At 34.6% G+C, this 25,807-nt stretch overlaps 1 protein-coding gene across 1 annotated transcript in view; it reads left to right on the top strand.

Annotated features, from left to right (window-relative positions):
- Window positions 1–25,807, top strand: part of LOC105223372 (calcitonin gene-related peptide type 1 receptor) — a 164,383-nt gene that overhangs the window by 36,855 nt on the left and 101,721 nt on the right. The window lies entirely within an intron of this gene.

Raw genomic sequence — 25,807 nt, 5'->3', positions numbered from 1 at the left:
TCTTGAAATATTTAACTTCAAGTGGCTGCATTTTCTTATATTTTCATTAATTTTCTTATTTTAAGTACGCACAATCTGGGTACCCAGCCAAGCTTGGTTATCAAAATACAAGTTCCACCAGATTTTTTCGTTTTTTTTTTAAGAAAAATATAGCCGTTAATCATTCACAGTTATTTAAAATCATTTCTATAAAGCTGCCAACAAATCTCTATTACTCTACAGCATACATGTAAGTATGCATGTATGTATATTTATCGTTTAAGTAAATCAATTGTAACTGAAAATTCAATTTATGCCCATAATTTTCAGTTTTGGAATCATAAAGCATTGGCAGGCTTCTACACGCCGCTTGTGGCGCATAATAAATCATATCGGGCCACATGCCGTGTGCATAAGATAGTGGCAGCTACAAATGGAGCTGCAATAAAAGAAAAATAGCCTAAGTCTATAACACTAAATATGAAATAATATTAAGGTTATGACAAAAACTATGCAACAAAATAGCTGTAATTCACTAAGTAATATTTTTTTGTGTACAGCTAATGTACTTAAGCTGAAAATTTAAATACATTTGGTTATATACCAACGATCAACAGACCCTACAAAAATTTTTTCAAAAGTCGACTTATCGAACTTTCAAATTTCATTTATATTCGGGAGCTGTATAAACGAAGCGGCAGGTTAAAGGTTTGAAAGTAGCGAATTAAATTCAGATTCTACATACTTATATATAAATATATTTCACGCTATACATATGTAAGTAAGTTTATTATTGGATTAGGATTATAACCGAGATTTATTGGGTTTTAAGCTAAGTGGCATGTTGCATGCTGACTTCTGTAGATAAAATATGTTAGCTTATAGCTTATGTACTTAGCTGACGGAAAAAAATTTATAATAAATTCGACATTTAAAAATATATTATACATATTTTTAGACCCTCAATCCCATTTCGGTACCAAAATGAATGAGTAAAAGTATTTTATGTATAATTTTTAAATAATATTATATAAAAATGTAAAATTGAGCAATAGCTTCAAAATAATAATTTTAGAAACTATAATTCTCCTTTGAAAAAATTAATTTGGTAGTTTAGGGAGCTTTATAATTTTATTCACATTTATTTCCTCTTCAATTTGAATTTTTCAATTTCATTACTTACCACATTCTAATAAAAAAATAATCATTCCGAATAATTACACAAACAGTGCTATAAGCTTGTCTGATTCTCTTGCAACATCATTTGTATTTGTTACTCATTTACTTTAGTAGTTGGTAGTATTCGAAGCACATTCGGTGTGTGTAACTTTTCATGAATTGCTGCTCAGTTTTGGTTGCCAACCCACAAAACTCTACGTTTTTGATTGTATTTTAAAGTTTTTATTTTCATTTCCTCAATTTTTTTCTGAAATTCTAATCAAAATTCCGTTTCAGTTCAGTGTAATTGTAATTGGTTGGCTGGCTCTGAGCCACAAGCCGCATTTCCAGCAAATTTCGGTGTAAATTAATTTATTTAAAATGTATGCATGTTATAATAGACAGCCGCATTTTGAGTTGAGTTTAGGAGGCAAAAAGGGTTAGACGCAGTTTTGCATCGATGTCTTTGTCTTTTTATAACAAAAATTTTTAGTAAAAGCTTATAAAAATTTTATTAAAACTATTGACAAATATGTTCGCAACATTTTAAATAAAAACTGCGACTTATTTTATTTTTACCAGCCATTAAAATGAGTAATTTTCCTTACATAACGGGTGAGTGAATTTTTCAAACGCATTATTCGTACAATGAGTTGCGTACTGGATAGGGATTTTCAAAAAGTTCTTAAAAGAAAAATTTGTTTAAAAAAATGTCTCGCGCGGAGCCTGAAGAAAAGCTACTCACGTAAATGGCATATAACCATGGGACGAGTTCGAATTTAATGCCATAATTTTGGTACCTTCTTATCACTATTGCACTCCATTTCTATTCTTGTACTCTATATGTACATACCTAAAATTTTATATTCGAATTTTTTTATTTATATAATTTTTTTTGCCACAAAAGTTGAAAAATTTACAAAAATTCATTCCTTTTTGTATTGGCCCCGTAAAAAATAAAATTTTCTACTTGTTGAGGGTATTTAGTATCATAAAGAAGGGTGAAATATAATACAAGTATCTTCGTATACAGATTGACATCAGTTCGAAAATGCGAATCCCAGAATCTTCCCATAATGCCGAGTCTGCTTGTGACCTGCAATATGAGGTTGCTAATACCTTCGTTGTTTTTGAAAAATAATTATCGAAAAATCTTATAGCATCTAATTAAATAGCTGTTTATAATAAAATTTCCAAAGTTTTAATAACAGTGTCAAACAAAACATATTGAACTCATACCTACAAACAAATGACTCAGATTTGAAGAATAACTATTTATTTTATGAAAACATACAAAACCTTAGAAATTATTTGACTCAATGCCATTTCATACGAAAAAAATAAACTTAATCAATATTCAGTTCGAAAAACATAAAATTTATAGCATAACCACTATTTTTAATTATTTCACTGCATCTATTTGGCAAATAAGCTATAAGATTGTTAATAACTTCTTGAGAAATGCTTAACCAGGCTTGTTTTGCATTATCTCCATTCACCCCTTCTCTGTCTACCCTTATATTTATTATCTCCCAAAGATTTTCAACAGGGTTGAGATCCGGTGATTAACTGACTCGTTGTCGTTTTGAAACGACTATGAAAGTAATCCTTTAGTTTTCAAGGATATCCTTGTATATGAATCGTTCCATAATGCCATTGATTCGATGAAGAGATTCAATATCAAACCCGGAAAACATTCCCATACCATAATGCTACCTCCACCATGCTTAACTATACCTTGGCAGTATCGGGAATCTATTTTCCTCTATCTTATTTTTTTGGTGGGCGAACTCTTTTCATTTCGTCTGAATATTTCAAATGAAATTTGATTCTTCAGAGAAAAGTATTGTTTTCTATTGTTTCACTGACCAGTTTAAGTGTTCCCGAGCAAATTCTAATCGTCTTAGTAAATTTTTTCCTGACATAAAAGGCTTTTTAGCTGCGCTATAACTTGTTAGCCCACCTGCACATGCTCTTCTTTGTACGGCTGCTAACTTTCAAATTTAAGGCTTAAACCAAGCTCGTTGCCGACTTATTCCCATATAGCTTAATTTTAATTCCACTTGATTCGTTCAGTTTCCAGTACACAAATCAAGAAGCAATTAATAAAACGTGATTAGACTTTGCACGAATAATCCACTTAGTGTATGCCACCTTATGACATAATTTTCTTCAAATCCCACAAAAACTATTCAAGCCCTTAGATACAGAATATTTGGACCCAATACCTATTGTTGACTTTTGTTCGAAAATATCGACCAGTGCCTAAGAAAGTCAGGAATAATTCTTCTTTTATAATGGTATGTTTGTATTTCAAAAATGGTTAGCCTCCATATACAGTGAATCAATAAAGTTTACATACACCAAAGATCTATATCTATAGAATTCAAAAGTAATTATAATAGTTTTAGCGGTTTTGGCCTACATTTTGTTGGAATTATTGTCCTTAGACGTTGACACATGCTCTCCACTCAATTTCTAGTATTATTTCCGGATATTTTGACCCACTAAGTCGATGATGATGATAGATATTAGATATTTTCGAATACGGTTTTCCAAAAAGTTCCAGATATTTTGTATAAGATTAATGTCTGGTGATTGCGGGACCTATGGAGTTATTTTTAATTCCATAACAACTCTGCCCTGTCCGACCTGTATATGTACTCTATATACAATACCATAATATACGGATTTGGCCAGAGGCATTATGTAAATCCCATTAGTAAGATCAACTCCCTCGACTAAGTATTAAAAATTTTACGGACTCATTCTGATTATTTTATTTTGATAACTTAAGCTTAACTCTGTGAGTCAAAAAAACCTATTTGCGTTTTTTTCGGTGGTTTTTGGTACTCTGAAAGATATGTTCTTAAAACGTTTTTAAAATCTCTCACCAAGTATCAACCCTTAATTGTACGGGTTCTTCGCCTTACGGGTTTCTAATTATACTCTCGCAACAAAGTTGCTAAAGAGAGTATTATAGTTTTGTTCACATAACGGTTGTTTGTAAGTCCTAAAACTAAAAGAGTCAGATATAGGGTTATATATACCAAAGTGATCAGGGTGACGAGTAGAGGTGAAATCCGGATGTCTGTCTGTCCGTCCGTCTGTGCAAGCTGTAACTTGAGTAAAAATTGAGATATCATGATGAAACTTGGTACACGTATTTCTTGGCTCCATAAGAAGGTCAAGTTCGAAGATGGGCAAAATCGGTCTACTGCCACGCCCACAAAATGGCGGAAACCGAAAACCTATAAAGTGTCATAACTAAGCCATAAATGAAGATATTAAAGTGAAATTTGGCACAAAGGATCGCATTAGGGAGGAGCATATGTGGAAGTAATTTTTTTGGAAAAGTGGGCGTGGCCCCGCCCCCTACTAAGTTTTTTGTACATATCTCGGAAACTACTATAGCTATGTCAACCAAACTCTATAGAGCCGTTTCCTTCAGGCATTTCCATATACAGTTCAAAAATGGAAGAAATCGGATAATAACCACGCCCACCTCCCATACAAAGGTTATGTTGAAAATCACTAAAAGTGCGTTAACCGACTAACAAAAAACGTCAGAAACACAAAATTTTACGGAAAAAATGGCAGAAGGAAGCTGCACCCAGGCTTTTTTTTTAATTAAAAATGGGCGTGGCGTCGCCCACTTATGGACCAAAAACCTTTTAACACCCTGATGACATATACTAAATATGGGCGAAATCGCTTCTCAACCACGCCTTCTTCCAATATAACGCTATTTTGAATTCCATCTGATGCCTTCTCTGTATAATATATACATTAGAAACCAATGATCATAGCGGAATAAAACTTTACTCAAATACGGTATGTGAGCTGAGGTATCCCTTGTTGTGATCGGACTATAACTTTTCAAGGTCCCTGATATCGAACACGAAGAACTCAGTGCCCAACCTAACCTAACCTAATTTTTCACCGAAAATATCGGTAAACCTCTCAGAATTTAATTCTAATTAATTTTACAGCAAAATAAAAAAATATGTAAATGACGGATAATGAAATCTCGATTATCACTTTATCGTGCGAGAGTATAAAATGTTCGGTGACACCCGAACTTAGCCCTTCCTTACTTGTTTTTTTCTTATTGTCAGCTAGAAAAATATAGAAACTCATAAGCCGCAGGATCTTTCCGCTACAATTAAGAGCTCATAAGAACATTGAGAAATTTTTTAAAGATATCTAAGAACCTATTTTTCAGAGTACCAAGCGAAAAAAATACTATGTTCTTTACCCAGCCTAATGCATATGTGTACACATTTATGCGTCACATATTTTTATTAAGTTTACAGAGATAAGGACTATTGTACTACATTATAGTACCATACAACAAAAAATCGTGTGTTTGTCATTAACACACTTACAAAAAATAATCGAATTCAATCTCTTACACAAACTTTGCACTCTATTAAAAAAAATATTCAAAATAAAATAAATTAAAATAGATTAATTAAATTATGCTCCATGTTGCTCTTGCATACATGCTGTTGATCGTATTGTATGAAATATGTATGTGTGTATATATTGAAATATGTTTGTACGTGTGAACAGCCCGCTTATTGAATTTTTATTGTATTATCAGCAAATGCTGTGCGATGAGCCGAGCCAATTGCTTGAGTGCGCGCCTATTGACTCGTCAACCGAAGCAAATTTAATTATACACATATGATTTCAACTGGAGATACTCGTAGATTTTTAAAATACAAGAGATGAGCAAACCGATAGGTGAGCCCATCGTAAATACGTAAAAATATCATGATTTTTACATACATACATTTGTATGAGCTGTAATGAAGGCAATTGAATATGAACTAATTTTATGCGCTTCTGCCAAGGTTATCAATCAACTGTCACTCAATTCAAGTCAATTCAGCACAACTCAGCCTCTGAAAATTTTAATGAATCTGCTAAGAGGCTATGACTAGATTTGCTTATCTACAAACAGATAATGTTGAATTTCATTGATTTGGTTGGCTGCAGCCAAATCTATGAGTTGACGTTTTTTTGAGCGCGTGTGGAATATATTATACATAAACTAGCTCGTATGGATCCTGAACCATGGGCGCCATACTATCGCAAAAGTTGCTACCCAAACATGAACTTTAGTCCAAAATAATAACAAATTTATAAGTTGCGGGCGAAATTGTTATATTTAGTTGCTATAAATAAATGACAAAGCAAATAGTAAATAAGAAATGAAAGCGTTCAGATTCGATAATTTAGTGCCCAGTTGCCGCTGTGTGAAGATGTATTACGAGCACTTTAGTAAAGCAAAGGAATTCGCCGTTGTTATGCCACGCACTTGTTTCAATATACTATACATATACATATGTGTGTTTATGTACATAAATCAAGTGCTAAAACTTTTTAATGGAAAATAAAGTGAGAGGAAAAATGGCGGAATGGCTTTGTTGCACTTTCATATATATACAAAACATATATATGTACATACATAGTTGTATATGCATATGCATAACTTTGTAGGTTCATATGAAAAATTGCAAAAGTTTAGTGGAAAGAAAATGGTGGCTGCCACGCTTGCTGCGAAATTTTAGGGCAAACAATAACTAGTCCCTGAATTCAAATTTGCAAAGATAATATTAACGTTCTAAGGAAACTAACTTCTAAAGAAAATAATTAATTTAAAATATAATTGATGTTATATTAGTCAAACAGAAGCCATATGTATTCACTATTTATCTAAAAAATTAAATATTTACTTATATATCACTACAACACTATTTCATCACCATAACATGAGCGACAGATTCAAATTAGGTTAGGTCGTAGAGCAGATCTTCGCACCAAAGTTAATGCAGGATCTCATTTGGACAGCTGTGAACTTGTAATTCCCAAAACTCCTAGATATAGACAACCAGCCCCTGAAAAATGTGTTAAGGTGGCAAAAATTCATCGTAACCCCTTCGCTAGGTTCGCTGAAGCTGTATCTTCTGAACTGTTTTCACAATGTTTGACAAGAGCTAGACCTTTGAACACAGATTTTAATTTTAGTTTAGAATTTCAGTATGTTGGGTCCTTAACTATATTCGTTCAGTTTTCCAAGAGATGCCGTAACTTGATTATTATTCCTTTGCTGCAACATTCTTAACATTCGTTGGAATGCTAGTGACTTTGTGTGTTCTTTTCAGTATAAGGCATAAGTTTGATGTGTGAAACACACTATTTTTTACACACAAAATATGTCGAAATTTGCGCCTGAATAAGTGTTTTGGCATGAAGTTCTTCTTCATTACTTTAATACGAAGAAAACCTCAGCTGAAAGCCGAATGTGCCAAAAAGGTTTGCATGATTTAAAAGTTGTTAATTTGGCTTGGAGGACAGGGCATTCTGCGCGAACAAAAAAGTTTGAAGATGAGAAATTGGAAGCATTTATCTATCCATCAAGGTTATTGCCAAATACAAAAAGAGTACACAGAATCTTTGAAGGTCACTCAAGCAGCAATTTCAAAACGTTTCAAGGCAGCCGGATACATGCTAAAGCACGGAATTTGGGTGTCATAAGATTTGAAGCTATAAAAAGTTGAAAGACGATTTTGAATGTCAGAACTGTTGCTTGAACGCTACAAAACGAAGTATTTTTTACATTGCATTGTGACTGTTAAAAAAAAAAGGTTGCATTGCGCGAACCCTTAAGGAAAAAATATATTTTTGAGAGCTGGTCAACCAAATCAATCTCAAAGCTAAATTTTCATGAGGCCAAGGCAGAGCTTTGTAGTATTTGCTGGGATCAGAAGAGCTTGCTGTATTATGAGCTTCTAAAACTGAATGACCCCCACAAACTAGGAATGCTGTCCACAACATCTAATCAAATTGAAGCTATCGATTACCGAAGATTCCGGAGTTTACGACCAGACACGAGTGAAGAATTTGGAAACCTGGCAACGTTGTTGTCATGTTACAAGCCCGGTTACAAAACCAATTGAAAAAGACAGGTTAGAAAGTTTAACCTTATACGTCTTACAGTCCAGATTTTGCCCCTTCAGACCAACCAATTTTTTAGGACGCTACATGATTTTCTTAAAGAAAATTTTAAATTGTGAAAAAATGACCGAATGTAATTATAGACCTAATAGAAATGCATTTTGATCCCGTGTAAATAAAACAAAATTCGGTTTTGGTATCTAGCAGGAACTGATGCTATCGTAGGGTCTTGAAAAATGCTAAGTACGAATTACTTCATTTTTAAATGAATCTTAGATAACGTACTATACTTATACCATGTTCAGACCGACACTTTATCACACGATTTCGGCTTTTGAGCAATTTATCTTACTAATCTTATAAATTTAACAAGATTTCGCCATTCAAAAATGACACTTCAAAACCACTTCATTGAAGTGATTTGAAACTGATCCACTCTAAATCTCTGGGTGCGACTCTGATTTTCATTTACATTTATATAACATCTTAGAAACAACCATTAGGTTAACAATCTATAATAATCTGTGCAATATATTGTAAGACTAATATATTTCCTAGAATTCTTTTATTTTTTGAAATGATAATTGGATTTCCTTTTAACGTGGCAAATTCTTTCTTCAACTCAAATAAATATCTTCTCCGCTCACGAATACTAGTTGTCTACAGGTAAGCTATTTATTACTTCTTACTAAATTTTTTTTTTGGTGAGTATCGCAATCTTAAATGATAAATTTAGTTCCTTAATGTTTCCAGACTTCTTAGAAGGTTGTACGATAACTATATGCGACTTTGAATTATTTAATGGAACTGTGTGAATATAATAATTGATAGAAAATAAGTTTCCCTTGCCATATACATGTCCTAAATATATGAAATGAACCGGTTGCTCATTTATCTTTCACCCTCAGATGTCAAGGCGGAGCAAGGTCTGCAGTCTCTTAGCTATTACAGTTACATATTCACCATTTAACATTAATAAACGCACACACACACAACCTTAGCAAAAGACAATAAATTTTAAATTTTAATTCAATTGAGCTGACATGACAATTATGCTGCTCAACCAACAACAATGAACGCAAACGAATGCACGCGTACATAGTCAACTCATTGGATGACAACTCAATCGATTTGTCAACTTTAAAGATTTAATCGACGGCGAAGGAATATAAATGAGATGTGCACAAATTAATATTGTCTTTTTCATTTTGATTATCTACTTTTAAGTGCAGAGTTGAAATAGCAGAGCGCTGGGACGTCTGTAGTTCTAGTTAATTGTCTGGTTAGTTGTGGATGAGGAAGATGAAATGTCTGGACTGATGAGAGTAGTACAGATAGTGTTTTCGTTTTAATGTAATTTTTCCTAAAACTTTGAAGAACTTTTTTTATCAGTTTCAAATAATAGCAGAATAATTGAAAATAAAATGGTAATTGGTGTATTTATTGAATTGTAAAAACTTGTACATCAAAGAATTTTGAGGATATACGGTCATCTCAGCAATTACGATTGAATTATCATCACTACAAATTCGAATTTTTTTTTTAGCAAAGACCAACCTAACTCAAAAGTAAGCTTTATCTCTGAACAAAATTTTCTTGTGAAAGTCCGGATCGTTGAACATTTCGTTTTGCTTTTTGTGTTCGGCTTCAATTCTTGCACGAACTGGATTTTCTAAGCCCGTAAACCGAACGTAAATGTACCGCAAATTTTTTCATAAAGTTAATCGGTGCAGCTCCAGTGGTTGTGATGACGGATGGACTCATTCCGATTTTCTTTGAATCGATCCGATGTCAACAGATTCTCTTTTAGATTTGGTAGTATGGTGATTAACTAATAGCTGTTTCAAGGTCCAAAACTTTATGTATTCATTTATTTAATGCTAGTATTCAGTACTTATTCGACCCTTTTTTGAAAGATGGTTTAAGTTTACAAATCATACCGATTATTTCCAGAATTTGTTTTAACATTTTAGGAGAGTATTTTATCATTAAAACTTTGGTTTTTCATGGCTCAGTCCCCGTTTTTCTCTGAACCAATATTTGTAATTTCAAAGAAGATTTCAAGAGTAGCCAGGTCTTTCTCCATCTGGTCTTCCCAACGGAGTGGAGGTCTTCCTCTGCTTTCCCTGGCGGGTACCGCGTCAAATACTCTCAGAGCTAGAGTATTTTCATCCATACGGCCGACATATCCTAACCAGCGTCTCTTAATTCGCTGAACTATGTCAATGTCGTCGTATATCTCGTTCAGCTCATCGTTTTTCGATTGCGGTATTCTCCGTTGCCAATGTGCATATAAGCATAAGCCTTCCGCAGAACCTTTTTGCGTCGCTTCTTTGTTCGACCTGAAGAAAGCAGAACTAACGGCGTGCATTTGAATACAGTAACTTTAAAAATCGCATCGGTATACTTACTCCCATAATTTTGACGTATGATTCAATGCAATGGTTCAGTCATGTATCGGCAATTTGTTCGCTTAAGGGGTTATATAGTTAGTTAGGATTTTTAAAAAAATCGATTGTTTTGTTTTTGCGTTTTCTTAATACCTACCTACCTACACACACAAAAAATTTCAAGTCGATCCGACGAATATTTTCGAAGTTATAGACAGATTAGTGAAGGCGCGCCGACTACATGTAAAGTGCTTTCAAAATTTTAAACTCGTTTTTCTGGAAACGGTGTTTTCAAAGTCGGTGAGCAAGATTTCTCAGAAACGGCTGAACCGATCAGCCTGAAATTTGAACACAAGCTTCTTAACTATATTTTTTAGTAACTAAACGAAGGATTTCCCCATCCGATGAAAATTTCTTATTTTTATAAACAATTAAAGACCCGAATTTTGGTCGAAAATCGAACGTTTTGCTTTGATTAGACGCCATTTTTTCCAAAAATTTTTTTTTGCTAATTCCTTTGATCAATCACTAGATTATTTATTATATTAATGAAAATTATTTGGTTTTCGATTTTAGATGATCCAGTCCAGAGATATCGTGCTCACCGCAAGAGGCCTTTTTTTTGTGGACCTCTGCAAAATTGGCAATATCAACGTTCCCGATAATTCTTTTTGGCAATAAAAAATATGTGAATATAGTTTAAGGTTGTCATAATATACCTGCCAAGTTTCAAATCAATAAACCAAATAGTTTGCTTAGAAAAAATTCTTGAAAAATTACTTTTTTCGACCTCCTAACTGTATATGTATAACCCCTTAAATTGTTAATCTAAATTTTACAAGTGTCTAATGTATCAAGTTGTCAAATTAAAAAAAAAAATTAAGGCGTTACTAAAAATAAATTGCGACAGATTTGACAGCAAATGCTAATTTCACCGCCTTGTGGGCAACACTGTTCGCGGAGTCAGTATCGCATTGCCAATTTAAAACGCATTTATACTGCAGTGTGGCAATTTGTTTTCTCTTTCGCATTTGCAACTCAACAATAGCAATTTCCACGCTTAAAACGCTGCCAAGAAATGTACGAAAGTGGCAAAATGACAAGTAGGCGACTGCAATAAAGGGAAAAGCGCAATTAATTTCGGTGAATTAATTATTTATCTTTCTGCTTTCAACCACAATTTCAATCAACTCGAATGTATTTTCATTTTTGCATATTAACGGTTTCACTTATGCGTGCTTTAATTGGATTTTTCGCACAATTAAATGAGGCGGAAGCGAATGCACATGAGTGTGGCAGCCTACGCGTGGAGGTTGCATCTTCATTTACTCGCAGCTGGGCAAAAAAATGCTAAAGACAACTCTTTACACTGCATTTAATGGGCACATGCAACTGTTGCATGCAACATATATGCAATTAAATGCGTTTTCCATGTATGATACAATGGCGGTGCAGCGCAGAAGGCGCACGTGTTGCAAGTATGTAAATATATATGTATGTACTTGGAACACCATAACAATAACAACATAAATCCGCAATCTATTTCGTGCTGCGATTTGCGTTTATTCTTCGGCTGTCAGTGGCACATAACGCAACTTGTGTGCCAGGCTAAACCGCTGAAATGGCAAACATAGGTGAACAAATTGTTGGACACTTGCCACATGTGCTGCATGCCAATAGCGTACAAAATGCAACTACTTAGCTGCATACAAATATATATAAGTGTGTGTGTATATGAGTGTGTGTGTATGTTGCTGAAAAAAATCATGAAATGCTGCTTCTAAATGCAAATAGTCAAAGCTGCAACACGCACGCTAAGACAGTCTGGCGCTGTTGCATGGCAAGCGGACACATATTTCGCGTGCAACGCTAATGCGGCTATGGTGTGTCACGGATGGCTCTTATGTGCATAGTTTGTGGCACGTCGCGGTAACTCGGCGGCTTTGCCACGCTAATTCAATGTGTCATAACACCTAGTTGCACACATTAATATATACGTATGTACATACAAATAATATTTTTTTCGATACATACATATATATATACACTTAATATATGCTTAGCAACATATTTACTTGCCAGCATGCTCTTCTATTTGCTTTTATATTTAAATATGCGCCGCATGCCACACAGTCATTTATGCTCATCAACTATGTATTTCACTTGTCAAGCTTCATTGTTGTTTTTATTCTTATTATTTTTTCACAATTTAAATGCCTCATTGTCAGCGGTCAGCGTGAAATGGCAAGTAAAATCACACAAATTAAAATACAAGTGAAAATATTTACTTTTGCCCACCTCCGCCTTTCAACGACGCACACTCACACCACCACACACACAAACACCCCCCTTGCTGTTATTATGCAAATCAGCAGACAGTGAAAACATTAAATAATTGTGTAAAGCATACCGTTTACCGCGATTGTTGTCATTCTTATTTACATTTGAATGGCTCATCCTGACATTTGTGGCCGATGATATGCCAAGTATGTACGGCTTTGTGTGGCACACCGTTGTGGCACGCAGTCCGAAACACCGCAAAAAGGTGTCACCTTCTGTATGTAGATATGTATTTTTGCATCGGCAGCGAGGTGATTAATATTATTTTCAATATCACTAGTATGTTTTCTTCATGTCAACACTTCGTGCATTTTAAATGATAATCGTTCGAAAAACTAACCTACTTTTGTGGTTATGAAGCAATGGCGGGGCAATATTGGAAATTAATATTGCATATCAAGTACATAATTACTGTCCTAGATTTCTTTAGTTTAATACCGTTAAATTGCTTACTTGCTTACAAATAATAAAGCAAATTTAATTTAAATTTAATATTGCTTAAGCTTTTTTTTCTTTCCACAATAGTTTCCTCAGGTAAAAAGCAGCCCTTTTTCAATTACTTTTTTCTCATATAAAAAATTAAATATGTATTTTATTAGAATTTCTTATTGTTACAATCATACACTGAAATCTGAAATTTTTGGAAAAAAAATATTTGAAACTCGGCCATTGCGACGATATTTCCGGTGACCCCTCGGAAAAAAGATGCGCCTGCATTGGCGGACTAGCTTCTTGCAGTATCATCAAAAGTGAAAAAATGCGTGTTTTAGTTAATACCTTAACTAAGAACCTAGACGAAGGAAAAACAAAAAAATTGGTTTTTTGACAGACATTTTTACAAAAAATTAAAATTTCGCGACTTTTTTTTAAATAATTTTGATCGAAAAAAATCTTACGTCGTAAAATTTCATGAAGATGGGTTAAGTGGTTCTCGAGAAATCTTGCCAACCGACTTCAAAAACATAGCTTCGAGAAAAACGCATTTAAAGACGGCGCATTTCGCCTAGCTAGCCTCGAGCGCAGAAGTTCTCAATGCTGTATCTCCGAAACTATTACTCGGATCAACTTGAAAATTTAGGACAATATTTGAGAGGTCTTATAGAATTTAATAAGATAATAAAAATGGAACTTTGTGAAACCCGTAAACCCATGTAACCCCATAAGTAAATTTATACCAAAAAGACAATTTCCTGGAAATTCTGAAAACAGCATGTTAGGTCTTTCTATTTATCCAATCTTTATTATACTCTTTAAAATGGGTATGCCAATGATCCATCACATTATTCGTAGAACTTGTTCTTCTGAGTTCCTTTCATCTGTCGACTTTTCTAAGCTTCAAGAAGAGGTAAGACTCAGATCTAATAAATAAGGTTGCGAGCTACATACATATGTTTTCATATGTGTTCTGAAGGCAAGCCATCAACTTGACAATAATACAATCCTTGCTGAATTTATATTGTAAAAAATACTAGGACTTCAGCACAATCCGAACTAAGCGCAGAGCTATGTTAAGAAGCCGTCAGCTTTAGCAATCTATACAGCCTATACATAAGTGCAATCTGGAATGATTTATTACCTTAAAAAGATAAGATTTCTTACTACAAAAACTTCTCTGGGAATTTTATGATTACGTTACTTAGTCCTAGAGCACGCGTCAAAGAGGCACTCCAGCTTGAACTATGGGATAAAAATAATAAGACTTGGTTCATAATTGTAAAATTATTAACTGATAGCTTCACATAGACGATGCATAATACTCGAATAGTTTTCCTCGTTGACAGTTTGACCGGTCGTAAGGAACTCGGAGTGCACCTAATCTCGATAATCGAAGAAATCTGCCATCATAACTTGATTTTTGAACTGCTTTGACGTGGTTTTTGCGACATCGTCTCACCTTTGCCTTTCTTGGCCGATTGATCGTCTCTTTCCAGGTCATAAGCATAGATCCAAGACTAATCGCCAGTAATAATATTTTTCATGACATCATGGTAGTTGGAAAGCATTGTTTCATAGACGCGATTTTTCGAAAGAAATTATTGATTTTGGACCCAACCGTGTCTTAGGCCTAAATGATCTTTCAAAATGCGTTTCGCTCATTCCAACGATTCCAGTAAGACCCTGACTGCTAATTTTATTAATGAAGTTTAAAAGAAAAGTCTTACTATTTTTTGCCCACAGTATTTATGATCGTAAAACTGTTATAGCTAACCATTTGCAACTTCAGTTTCCACCGTTCCGTTCTTGTAGATTTTGCTAATTGTGGAAAGTATCATTACTTTGTCAATATTTTCGAAATCATAGAGTCTGACCTGTAAGCACTAGTTACTCAGGAACTATGCAAATATTTCACAAAAAATCGTTTTGAACCATTTAAGTAAAGCTGGATACAATGAGAAGTCCGATGTTTGGGTGACTCACGAGTAAACTATAAAATTCTCATGGACCAAATTTTTAGCTGTGAATCGCTGCTGGGTTGAAACAAAAAGTTGATTGTTTATTGTTGTTAATGAAATGTGGGTCAACCAAAAGCAGTCGTGATGACTAATGGCAGCTTCCAATTGCGTCTGCCGGCGTAAACGGTGGCCAGGTATGGATTGACGGTCAGGAAGGTTTTGCTGCCGATGAGCTGCTTTCTACAACCTAGTTCTTAATTCGGACACGTACCGTTGATATTTGGATTTTTTACCAGATTTTATATTTCTAAAACTATTAAAATATTACAGTAGGTTAAACCAATGAAGGATTTCGTTTTAGTCACATGTGTACATTGAGATTAAACTGAATATAAATAAAATGTTTTACACTGACTATACTAAGCTCATTGCGGAATATTCGCACACGCTTAGGAATCCTCAAAAAAAAGGTTTACCGGGATCAAAACGCGTATTTCAGAGGACACATCGTGTCCATGTAGAGAAAAGTTTGCGAAATATTGTATAAGAAATTGCATCTGTTGTCAAAAAATGCTCAACTGATATGGAGAAAACGGCCTTGTTCTTTATGGTAAAAATACCTTAAAAGGTTCTCGATGTGTCTGTATTATTATAATATCCTGAAATAACGACGATAAAAACTGATTTTACCAAAGTTTCGCCGTCTATATTTTTATTCTACAAATTGGTGACACAATTTACTACTTATTACTTATATATTATCCAGGTATCTCATTTTCATGTTTATCTCTCACTTATTGCTCTTCTTTTCAATCCAAATATAAACAAGAATTATAATGGAATTTATTTTTTCTTTCAGGTATGTCTTGATTCTCCAAGTTCTTTACAAGACATGGTTTCACATGCAATATTGATGATTTCAGGTCAGAATATATGTAAATTAAATTTAATATATTATCTTTATATTAATATAAGTAAAATTGATAAAAAAAACAATCAAAAATAAAGATTCAAAAAAGTTCGTAGGTATAAATTTCATGCGAGGTTGGATTGTTCCATGATCCAACCCACATACAAATGTATGTATATTAGTCATCTAACACGTCTAATTAACATTTTCCACGCGTTCTGTTACGGCATTATCACATTTTGCAAGATATTTTGAACCATATAAGGGTATTATTTAAAACATAAAAACTAAGATTTATTTGTGCATACAACTGTGTTCTATGAAGATCTTGAAAGTATTATTTTTTATGCAGTATTTTTTCCATATTATAATACCATTTCACATTAAACCGCAAAAATTTTCTATAGTTTCTTATAATTTCAAATTTATTTAACTTGGGCCCAGACTAGAGCAATTTTAGTTATTTACATAGTTTTTGAAAAAAATGAGCAGAAAAGAGGTGCATAGTTAACGAAAATGTTTACGACAGAATCAAATAAAGTTGTGTCTGCTGAGAAATGGCTTAAGAGTAGTAAGAAAGTATCCCACAACATTCGCGCAAGTTTTCTTGTTTTCTGGTGATTTATCACTTCTTCGCATTGCTAGCACTTCGCACTCTTTATTAGCTAAAAGACACATCCAAATCCATTGCACCTCTCTGCTTTAATAAATTTAATGTTTTTCTCTGGTCTGCAATAATTGTCACTGCTAAAAATAAAAGCCAATGATATATGCGAGTTGGGAAGTTATAAATGTTGTCACACTTGCCCCGGAGACAAGCGAACGGGCGTAGGATTAGCACCGTTTATTTCCAACTGTTCACATGTGGCTAATGCAACGTTATTGTATGTGTGTTACAATGAATAGTGCTATTTTTATATGAGCGTCACTTACGAGTCACATTTACTTGGAGTGTGAAAACGGATGCGCAAATAACACCTTAATTTCCCGTTTTGCTAGTAGTATGAAGTATTTGCAATGTGTGTTGAAGGTTGTAGTTGAAGAGGGTTTACATTTCATTATAGTTGCATAAGTAGGGAAGTATACACCTCGGTTAGTTACGAATGAAAATTCATTCCTCATTCCTTGATTCTTTATTAAGGTCTCAAGGAAAGCATTTTGCATCTTAAAGCATGAAAATTATTTGACAGTTTGACAGATATTCTGTCAAGAGTAAAGCGGAGGGTTATAGAAACGTTCCCAATAGATTGTATTCCAACGGCTATGAACTCAGTTTCGCATGCATAAGAGAGCGTTTCAATTAGTAATGGCTGGTCGAAGAGATGAAGCATTAGTCGGTATTGTTGAAATATGAAGAAGGTTATGACTATATTACAGTAGACGTTTCAGATTTGTAAAGCAAATGTCCTACCGTTATGGCATGTATAGTACTTCAAAAATTTTGCATATTTTCTATATAATATATATTTTGCGAACTTCAACAGGATACGATCGGAACAATATCAGAAGTCCTTCACTGATTAGTAAAGTTCCTTCATAATATATCGTTTTCAACACGTCAAATTCAATGGCATCCACTGTCAAACCAATCAAATCGTTGACAATTTGTTTTCGTAGAAAAAAACTCAAATATGACCTAATTAGTCAGCATTGTAATTTCAATTATTTTTCTTTATGAAGTGAAAACACAACCAACAAATTTATTCGATTGTCAGTTTATTGTCATTAAATTTGACAAAAATTTTGTAGAGTATGTACTAGCAAAAAAGCCTGTTCTCTTTTATAGAAAACTTTAGAGACCCTAAAAAGTATATATTTAAAGGATCAGCGTGACGAGCTGAGTCAATTTAGCCATATCCTTCTGTCTATCTGTCCGTCCGTTTGTCTGTATATAGGCAAACTAGTCCCTAAGTATTTAAGATGTCGTTTTGAAATTGTGCATCTGCCCTTTTCTCACGCAGAAGCTGCTCGTTTGTCGGAATGGCCGTTATTGGACCATTAAAGCATATAACTGCCTTACAAACTGATTGAGGATAACTAATAGTTTATTATAATAAAGAAAAATGGGTATCTCGCTTCCAACTAATTGAAAAAATATTTCGATTAGTGGATTTCATATTTGGAAAGCCTTCCTTAAAAGTGTCTGTCTGCCATTTTTTTTAGAGTTCCAAGCAAAAAAAAAGCTTTAAATTTTTTTTGACCCACCCTAATATATGTATGTATATACTTAAATCATTTTTAATAAATATCTCATGTATCTATTTTTTCTTTGTTGTATATATTTTCTCTAGTATTTCATGAATTTTCTTATGTTGTTATAACCTTTATGATCCATACGAACCCCAGCTACAGCGGTAAAACAAAATTGCTGCATATGATGACATGCACGTATACTGTAATCAGTATGCATTTCTCGTTATGTGGAGTTTGGTAATGAAAAAGTTATCAATTGCCATAAAATGGCTATAAAATACGTATTCCATTTAAGAGAAAGCACCAAAGCAATGAAGCAGTTTATCGGAAAATACCAACAACATAAAATAATCAGAAATTTCGCTTGCAACTCAAATTAAAGTTGACACCATATTCCAGGCTAAAAGTTCAGGCGTGTTTATGTGGGTTGGCGATTCTTTTAGCACCAAAGTGTCACGCCAAACAAGGGTCAAATGGGCAGCTTTCAATCTGTTTCTCCAGCTCCTTTATTACACACACAACAAAGCACATAAAATAAACTCACACACAAAAAGCAAATAAAGTGAAAATAATAAATGCGCGCACATAAAAGCACGGACCACACAAAACAAATAAAAATGACACATTGGGGGTGAGCAGGGCGTTGGGTCAACTGAAAAACGCTTAAAAGAAAGCTGGCAAAAACAATAGTGAAATGTCAAGCTCGTTTATGGGCGCGTCATGCCAATGGACAATATTTACACATTACAATGTGCTGGGGTCAACGGAGGTCCGACTGTCCAGCAAGAGAGCGTTAAAAAAATACTGGAACAACATAAACACGTCATAGAATGTGCTGAATAAATATGTCAAACAAAAAAAAATGTTGTGTAAATGCTTTTGTGCTGTAAGAATGCGCCGAATTTCTATACCGTTATCCTACGCAATTTGACGCATTCATTTGTGTTAACAACACCGGAATGTGGCAAATTATCGAAAAACAATAAACACTGCCATAATAATGCAAACAATGGACAATCGAGGGCGGGAAAAGCCAAAATAATGCCAAACGGCGAGAGCTGGACGCACCTATTCAGACACTGTGTTGGTATTTGTGTTAGTGAATGGCCGGCAATGCAGGGCCACGCAGCCATTTTATTTACAATAAGGTGCGCATACACCCTTATGACTATATATATACATATATGTATATATGTATGCATATATTCTGATACATATCTATTGCAAGCGTGTTCTGGGTGTGTCCTCTAGTGCAATCCATTATTGACTACTTAGCAATTTTCGCTTTCTAATTTGGTAGCACTTATCTAGAGCTAGTCGGTATTTATTTATACACAACTTTGTTGTTCTCCATCTCCGTGCAATACTTTTCTATTTCTACATTTACTCCAACGCCTTTACTTAAGTTATGTAATGTACGCCTAACGCCTCTCGATTGTTTATTTGTAGTTATTTCTTGCTTTCTCCATGGAAAACCTTCGCAGGAAATTCATTGAACTTACAAATATTTATTGACTGTTTACGAAATTGAAACAAATAAATGGATTCCAATTGATGTAACCGAAAAATTCGGATTGTGGGAAGTGAAAATGCAGAAGAAAACTAAGTGTTGGGCAAACTCATAAATGCTTAAACCTTAACAAATATAAATTTGTGGTTAAAAGGAATCACTGATCAACTCAATTTTGAGAAATCTTGAGGACTTTCATTATTTAGAAGGGATTCTTAAAATTCTTAAATCATTATTTCGTCTTTAAACACATACATACTTATTGAAACATTAAACTCTTATCTGTCTGAAAAATATTTTTGGATAATAGTTAAAATATTAACAATTCTTGTGAGTCTGAGCTCGATGATAACGTTGTGCTTAAACAACACTTTCGTATACCAGGTGTGCAGACCCTTGTGATCCAAAAACAAATTCTGGAAAATCGTTACACCATATTCCCTACACCCAATACCGTATACTTCTTTTGGATTTTCAGATCCTACTTATTGTTTTGTAAAGTTTATACAAAAGTCCACGTACAAAAGTACTTCAATATTAGAATAAATTATTGTTTCTTTGAGAGTGAAGGCTGCCGTAAATAAGCCATAATACCTTTCAGACTATACTGGTGTTGTCTATTTTTCAAGCTCTCTGGCAAAATAGTATAGCTGCAAATGGCACTCTATAGACTTCTTACACGATCTAACATTCACTCTAAGTTAGTATAATGGCAAGTAAAAAAGCTATTCAGATCTTTCAATCTAAAAGAAGGCTATGAATAGCATTGAAATGATTTAAAACTCAGTTATATAGTTACGTGATAATCTGATCTGATATAGACTGACAAAACAAAGATACATTTTCACATATTTTAATACAACTCTTTACTATCGCCTTCAAACTAGGTTCTTAAACCCATACAAACATGTCACCTCCTAATCCAATTCATATTTCCATACTCTTGTTTTAAGCCTTGGCTGTGCTTCTGTTGCTTCAACGACTTTCGTTTTTTTCTCTTTCGACTCAATCTTGGAAAACCATATACTAAAACACTGGACAGTTTAAATGTCATATTCATAAATCCAAGTCTTATTACCTGTAATGATGCGTTTGATGCATGTAGGGTTCTCAGCTACTTTGTCTCTTTTGCGATCTCTATTCGACGTCATTTGGTACGAGTCTAGCTTTGACCCTCTTACTGCCCATACATTAACCATATCTGTTGTGTCGATCCATACTCGTAAGAGATGCTTCGATCTTCTGCTATCTTTCTGATGCCGACATAATGGTTTTCAAGCACCGTTTCTTTAACCTTATTGATGTTATCATCAGTACTGTTTTCTATTGTAATCCTAAGTAAGATTGGAATCTGGGCCCTAAGTAGCGGTAGTGCACGCTTACTCGAAGAATATAGAAGAAAGATATGATCTTATCGAAGGAACTGCAATTGAAATAATTCGATTTCTTCTTGACTAAAAGTTTTCATATCAATAAACGGTAACTACTTGGTGAGAGTCTTAAGGTGATTTTATCGGTTGACTGAAGTGTTGACCGACAAACAGTGAAGTTACTTTGTTTTTTGAAGCTACGTGATGTTTAGCTTCACGTGCAGATAAAGAGATAAGCTTCCAGAGGCACAGACACAAAAAAATACTGATTGGTAATAGTGGTCTTATCGGGTCTTGGTATATGGGTGTAAGGGAAGTATTAACCAGATCCAGCCCATTTTTGATTCATAGAGATAGTAATATAAGGAAAGGATCTTCTTTAAATTTCAATTATATATCTCAAATATTTACCGATATTTTCGATAAAAAGTAAAGTAGTATAGGGTCTGGGGTCTCCACATTCGTTACATTAATACCTACAAATGAAACAGCCATTAATGTAATGGGTTGTAACAACATGTTGCAAGAGTGTAAAAGAGATTAGCATCATAAGCTGAGTCGATTTAGCCATGTTCGTCAAATAGTGAGTTTTTAAGATATCGATAAGAAATATTGCACGCGTTTTTTTTCTTCCAAAAAGGTGCTAATTTGTCCCAATCGCTTATAATAGACTCCTATATCATATATATATATATATAGCTGTCATACAAACTTAACGATAGAAATCAAGTTCCTGAAAGGAATATTTTGTATTTGTGAAAGGTATTATAGATTAGGTGCAACTTTTTTCTTGTTGAAAGAGAAATTCAGAAAACTTGTTTTGAAGGAAGTTAATGGGGTTTAGTTGAGGATCGTGATGAAAAATTATCAAATTCGGGAGTCGAATGGGCATATAACAATATTTTGAGTAGATTATACTGTGATTAAGGGATTTTGAATTTTAGCAGAACTTTTAGTTCTAATTTTTCTTTAAGGTACCTCTTTTAAATTAACAGAAGTACTTAACAATTATGTCTCTGCAGGGTAAACGCTTCTTATGCAATTGAAAATATACACCACACTATTTAAATATAATATTTGCAAAAACTAATTAACAGCAAATAAATTTAGTACAAGACAAGAGAGTATAACAAAGAACGCCTAACTCACTTTTGCCACACCAGCTTGTTCCAGCTCCTCTCCACTCCGCTCAGTGCACATGCGGAGCGAATCGGCGACTATAATGCAAATATTTGACATTTCGTGCGATGATTGCATGATGTCGCACGAACGCAGCGCCAACGGCAGGAATGGCAATAACCATGAAGATAGTAAGTAGGTCTACACGCCAACATCTATGTATGACTGTAGTCAATCATGACGCCGAACGTAAGAATCTAATGTAGAAATTTAATTAAAAGCGAACTAGCAATGCCATTGTCGTAAACCGACTAGCAACAATAAAAGCAACAGCTATTGCTCTATTACATCTATGTGTGTATGTAATCATGTGAGGGTAAATGAAACAGTGCTAAATTGAAAAGCGAAAGCTATGTGCGTGTATCATAGAGTGCAAAGTGTATATAGACCAATGTTCAGACACGTCTTCATATTACATTAATAACGGTAATGAAGGCGCATTTATAGCACCGACGTCTGTTGAGGCCGCAGTTTTAGAATTAGAAAATTAGTAATAAGAAAAAAATAAAAATTTCGCTGGACTGAAAATGTCTACCCTTCACATGAGCAAAGCATAAAGTAGTATAAAAAGAGCTGGCTGATCTTCCAGTTTATATAGTAGCTATATGCTACAATACTGCGATCTGGATTGGTCAGTTTGTATGGCAGCGATATGATATAGTCGTAAGATCCAAAGATACTAGGACTTGAGTACGGATCCTACCTAGTTTGTATGGAAACCATACACTATAGTCGGCCGATATCAGCGGTTACGAGAAATGAGAAGCTTCATGGTGAGAAAAGGACATACGCGAAGTTTCAGACCGATACCTGAAAAACGAAAGCGTCAGTTCCCATACATATAGACAAAAGTTCGTAGAAACGTAGGGATAAATCGACTCATCTCATCTCGCTGATCGTTTATACATATATGTATATTCTTTATGCGATCTCAATGTTTTCTTTAAGGTGATACCAACTTCGTGACATACTTAATATACCCTAGGGGATAAAAAAGTTTTTGGCTTTAGTATTAAACACTCAATCAAAATTATATTTTAGAATTGTATCACCTTAGGGGTCAAAAGCTCGACTAGTTTCCTTCAGAAAATAAAAAGCACTAAATATCTTCTTCAAATTTGCTTTCAAAATAATACTACAACATTCCAAAGAACGGGTTCTTAGACCGAACGCTTTTTGAAACATATAAATAACTTTCGATATCTATATTCGATTTCGAACACAGCAACTACACTTCTTGCCTTCGAAACAAACACACATACTATATACCCAGCCTTTCGCTCTTTAAACAGTCACTTTCCAAACAGCACGAATAAGCTGCATTCAACTAGAAATTACTTAAGTGAACAGGAGCGAAATTAATAAAACGTTCTAACGGCAGAAGACGACGCCAAATGCCGAACATTAACACATAAGCACCTATGCACATATGGCAGGTCGCCATACAACACCAGCATGTTTGTTGGACTCTTTGTTTTCATATTCGTTTCAGCGACAGCCATCATCAGCCGCCGCAATCACCTCACCGTATTCATACATCAGACGACGGCTCGCTCAATGGTTCCCATTACCAACCACAGTATGTGGTAAAAGTATATGACAGAACACAGTGCATTCACTTTGCTTGCACGAATTTTGCGAAATTACAAAGCAACGCGTGCTATTCAGCGCCTCTGTATATGCAAAGTACAGACGTTTGTTAATAGAGCTACATACATACATATGTGTAGAAGGGTCCATAGACGCTGCATGTGGCAGCCAAGCGGCCCGCACCTTTTAATGAGATCAACATTTGTAGCGCGAAATTGAAAAGGCTCACTGCAGCGTAGGATGGTCCTTACTAACATACAAACTGGTACTTACAGGTATATATATATACATTGTGTCAAAAAAGTGCCCAGAAATTGTAAATAAAACGCACAATATTTAATTATTCGTCAATATTTATTTTGTCGCCTTCAAAGTAGTCCCCACCAGATGTAATATATTAATGCCTACAAATCCACTCCTCGAAATACTTTTCGGGCTGGGCTTCAGCTTCTTTAGCGAAGTTTGTTTTATCTCTTCGATAGACTGAAAATGGGTTTCATTCCAACGGTTGTTCACTTGTTTGCATATCAAACTCATAAACCCGGCAGATATAATTTTCTTCATGAATGCGGGATTAGAATTCGCACGATCAAGCATATCCAAAGAGACCTATTTAAGGTACTCTTTTTGAAAAAAAAAATCAGCTTTATCGGCACGTGTTGAGTTTCATACCCAAAACATCCACCAAAAGCATTCGAACAGACTCTTAAGAGATGTCGAGCTCTCTTGTCATCTCCCTAACACTTGCCTCAAGCGCGATATCTTTCACTTTTTTAATATTTTCACCAGTTGAAGAGGTCGAAGGTCGTCCAGAACGAGGCATGTCTTCAACGATCTCTCGACCGTCTTTGAAAGTTTTGTACCACTCATAGGCTTCTGTTTTTGATAAAACTCTCCGGGTACTTTTTTGTGAAAATGTATATAAAGGGTGATTTTTTAAGAGCTTGATAACTTTTTTAAAAAAAAAAACGCATAAAATTTGCTAAATCTCATCGGTTCTTTATTTGAAACGTTAGATTGGTTCATGACATTTACTTTTTGAAGATAATTTCATTTAAATGTTGACCGCGGCTGCGTCTTAGGTGGTCCATTCGGAAAGTCCAATTTTGGGCAACTTTTTCGAGCATTTCGGCCGGAATAGCCCGAATTTCTTCGGAAATGTTGTCTTCCAAAGCTGGAATAGTTGCTGGCTTATTTCTGTAGACTTTAGACTTGACGTAGCCCCACAAAAAATAGTCTAAAGGCGTTAAATCGCATGATCTTGGTGGCCAACTTACGGGTCCATTTCTTGAGATGAATTGTTGTCCGAAGTTTTCCCTCAAAATGGCCATAGAATCGCGAGCTGTGTGGCATGTAGCGCCATCTTGTTGAAACCACATGTCAACCAAGTTCAGTTCTTCCATTTTTGGCAACAAAAAGTTTGTTAGCATCGAACGATAGCGATCGCCATTCACCGTAACGTTGCGTCCAACAGCATCTTTGAAAAAATACGGTCCAATGATTCCACCAGCGTACAAACCACACCAAACAGTGCATTTTTCGGGATGCATGGGCAGTTCTTGAACGGCTTCTGGTTGCTCTTCACCCCAAATGCGGCAATTTTGCTTATTTACGTAGCCATTCAACCAGAAATGAGCCTCATCGCTGAACAAAATTAAAGCGCGAAACACATTTCGAACCGAACACTGATTTTGGTAATAAAATTCAATGATTTGCAAGCGTTGCTCGTTAGTAAGTCTATTCATGATGAAATGTCAAAGCATACTGAGCATCTTTCTCTTTGACACCATGTCTGAAATCCCACGTGATCTGTCAAATACTAATGCATG

This window comes from Bactrocera dorsalis, chromosome 3 (genome assembly GCF_023373825.1).
Source record: "Bactrocera dorsalis isolate Fly_Bdor chromosome 3, ASM2337382v1, whole genome shotgun sequence".
Lineage (NCBI taxonomy): Eukaryota > Metazoa > Arthropoda > Insecta > Diptera > Tephritidae > Bactrocera > Bactrocera dorsalis.
Note: the sequence above shows the minus strand (reverse complement) of the source record. Positions and strands in the feature narration are given on the sequence as shown.